Source organism: Thalassophryne amazonica, chromosome 5 (assembly GCF_902500255.1).
Source record: "Thalassophryne amazonica chromosome 5, fThaAma1.1, whole genome shotgun sequence".
Lineage (NCBI taxonomy): Eukaryota > Metazoa > Chordata > Actinopteri > Batrachoidiformes > Batrachoididae > Thalassophryne > Thalassophryne amazonica.
The window spans coordinates 1,414-5,108 of record NC_047107.1 but is presented as its reverse complement, the minus strand read 5'-3'; the positions used below and the strand labels follow the sequence as shown (position 1 = coordinate 5,108).

The window sequence follows — 3,695 nt, the reverse complement described above, 5'->3', positions numbered from 1 at the left end:
CTTCACATATTTCAATAGTTATACATTCTAATAAGTTATCAATCACAGTTGTCATATTGTCTACTATTTTATAATCCATGTTCTTATCCACATACACAGCCACTCCTCCTCCACTCTTATTTTTTCTGTTTACACAATTAAATTCATATCCATCCAGTTCAAAATCCATTCCTTTATCTTCATTGATCCATGTTTCTGATATAGCAATTATGTTAAATATTTTTTTAAATTGACTTAAATATTCTTTAATGTTGTTAAAGTTTGCATACAGACTTCTGCTGTTGAAATGGATTATTGATAATTTGTTATCCGTTTTAATGATCCGATTAAACTGTTCATCTGTATAATAGCAACAACTGTCATTGATATTTGAGAAGAAATTATTGTCCGGGTCTATATCGTGCTCCAAGTCCAGTACATTGTGGTCTGTGTATTTAAATGTTCTCAGTTCTACTTTTCCATGATCAGCAATCCTGTGAGTTATATCCTTCTTGTCTCCAGATGTAGATGATGTAGTAGATGAATAGGTTCCTCTGGTCTGTGTCATGGTGTTGTGATGTGTTTGTGTCCTCATACCTTATTGGTCATATTTGTCCAGATCCTCGATGTTCCTGATTACCATAACCTTCTCTTGTTCTGGTGTTCCGTTCAGTTTGATGAATGTTTTGCAGTTGGATGTCCATGTCTGTTGAATTTTTCCCTGCTTTTTTAAGAGTCGAGCTTTCCTGGCGATGTCTGCGTTTCTTTTGGTCAGATGTTCATTGATGAATACGTTTGTTCCTTTGAGTTTCCGTCCCTGTTTTAACAATGCCATTTTATGTTTTCTGTTGACAAACCTCATTATAACTGCTCGCTTGTCTCCATCCTCTCTCCTGGGCAGGGGGTGGCACGCTTCAATGTTATTACAGTCCATTTGAATACCTTTAGATTGCAGGAAGTCAGCCACCTGTTGTTCCACTGAGCTGGCCTCCTGCTCACTGGCCTCCCCTCCGCTGTCTTCTGACACCGCCCGTGCGTAGGATCGAGGTTTAATATGAATTCCTGTAATAATAACGTCGTTCATCCTTGTGTACTGTTCCAACTCCGCAACACGGTTCTCCAGGTGCACCAGACGCCGGTCTTTCTCGGCATTCTGGATCCGGAGAGCCTTCACTTCTTCCACCAGCTCCATAATGGATTTCTGCTGCATTTTAACAACGGAGATTTCCTCAGACAAAAAGTCCAGGGACTTCTTGATATCATCTCCCTCCTCCGCCGTCAGTGCCTTCTTCGGACCCATGGTCAGATAACTCTGCGCTGGCGCCTCGGGCCTCAGTAAAGCCGCGCCGGTGGAACTGCGCTGACGCCTCGGGCTTCAGATGGAGCCGCGCCGGTGGAGCTGCGCTGATGCCTCGGGCTTCAAATGGAGCCGCGCCAGTGGAAAACAATCCTGCTGTGGATCAGCGAACTTCACACTAATAATGTGATTATTAACTGTCAGATGACAATGTAAAACCTCTTAATCATTCTAAGTCGATTGTAAGCAGAAACAAGGCAGTTTAAGCGCAAATGGGGCGATAATCTCTTAATTGCTGCTAGCGCTCAGTCATGACGCTGCTAGCGCTCCACCATCTTAGGTGTGTGTTGTTCAGAAAAACAAGCAATTTTCAACATTAAAAGATATATGTTATATTTTAACTTTGTACAAATGACAGAATTGACATTAATGGAGTTATTCTATCGGTATTAATGTTTATAAATCAAAACCATAACTCAGCATGACTTTATTTTTCAAGACTTCCGCCTGACCGGAGTGTTGTAATTGATAGAGAGCTGGCCTCTGTGCTGGGAGCTCTGTAGTAAACAAGAGCTTCCAGCAGGGGCAGAATGTTGAAAGATAAAAGTGTGGTCTCATTGTTTGGGTCTGTTGTTACTTTTAATATTACTAGAAGCTATTAAATTTGTTTTACTAGTAGTTGTAAATGTGCCAGAGATAATATTGGAATTTATCTGTTATCGGTTATCTGTAACTTTCGATACATTTTTGGGTGGTTTATTGTTTTATCTTTATCGAAGATAACTTTTCAGTTATCTGATTATCTGTTATCGAAGTTCATTTTTGGTTATCTGTGCCCACCACTGCTGGTGGGTGCCTGGACCTCCTGACATCACTCACAGCAAATACACCCCTAATTATTCATAAATTTATGAACGAAAATGAGAAGGTATTAAAGGAAAAGGAAAAGGAAAAGCTGCCCCGTACAGCAGTCATGGTGGGGGAAGCTAGCAACAGAGACTAAAAGTGATTTCTGCAACAGGCTGCACACACATCTATTTCTGCCATAAAGTTGGACATTTTAACATGGGGGTCTAATGGGAGCAGTTTGTGTTTACAGCCAACCTCAAGTGGCCACGAAAGGAACTGCACGTTTTAGCACTTCTGCATTGGCTTCACTTTTCAGTACCAGTGGTTGGGTCTTGGTTTGGAGCACATGGTGGATGCCTAAGCTCCAGTTCGACTCTCAAACTGCATCCTGCTCATCCCGCCATGACATGATTCAGAGAATGAGGCTAAAATGTTGTATTTTTCTTAGAGGCAGTGCCTTCCAATGTCCGCTTTCTTTAAAAACAAAAAGACATCAAAAAGACTGTATGTGTGTACTTCCTGTGGAGGCCGGAGGATACCTGGCTTCTTCCCCGGCGCCGGTAGTTCCTCCGCACTATGTTCTTGTAGTTTTCATTCTTCTTGGTAAGATAATAAAAGAGCACACACTCCGCCACAGTCTGAACAGGAGAAAGGGGAACATTTTTCCACAAACGCAACTTTTAGAACATTGACAAGTAAAAGTGCGCCTACACACACACACACACACACAATACAAACCTTTCTCTCCAGAAAAGATGCAATCAGACCAAAGTTCTTGGGATGCTGGATAAACCTGCAGGAAGATGATCACATGGTCAGAGACTCAGCGGACATGTTTCACCACAGATGGTTGCTCACTGTGCATCGCTCTCACGCCTGCATGTGGGGAGACTTTTCCTGGAACGGGTTCAGAAAAACCTCATCAAGCGTCACATGAAAGAGGAAGACTCGCTTCCTTCTGACACATTACTAACCAACCAAAGACACATTTGCCAACAGGATCCACATTGCGACGTCTTTACATACAGTCAAGTCCACAAGTATCATATTTTCTGGACTCTATGTTGCACGAGTACGAGTTGCATCTGTGATGATGCAGAGCACATCAGTTTTTTTCTCTGAACCGTTTGTGTGCCAGGTAAGAATACACAACATACGGAAAATAAAATTCTTCACCGACAGCTGTACATTTTCTAATAATCCTTTTGACATTGGGACGACGTCTGAATGAAGCCTGAAGTATCAGGTGATATTTTCACCGCAGTCTGTGAACTGTTGTCGGGTGAAATATTTGTGCTCTTACAGAAACCTGGTTACAGCAGGATGAATATGTTAGTTTAAATGAGTCAACACCCCCGAGTCACACTAACTGTCAGAATGCTCGTAGCACGGGCCGGGGCGGAGGATTAGCAGCAATCTTCCATTCCAGCTTATTAATTAATCAAAAACCTAGACAGAGCTTTAATTCATTTGAAAGCTTGTCTCTTAGTCTTGTCCATCCAAATTGGAAGTCCCAAAAACCAGTTTTATTTGTTATTATCTATCGTCCACCTGGTCGTTAATGTGAGTT

At 41.9% G+C, this 3,695-nt stretch overlaps 1 long non-coding RNA gene across 1 annotated transcript; it reads right to left on the bottom strand.

Moving 5' to 3' along the window:
• Positions 1 to 2,682: 2,682 nt before the first annotated feature.
• On the bottom strand, positions 2,683 to 3,101 carry LOC117510034. The gene is made up of 2 exons (XR_004560595.1): positions 2,864 to 3,101; positions 2,683 to 2,763 (listed from the first exon to the last, which is right to left on the bottom strand). It is a non-coding gene; the product is annotated as an uncharacterized LOC117510034 (long non-coding RNA).
• Positions 3,102 to 3,695: the final 594 nt, after the last annotated feature.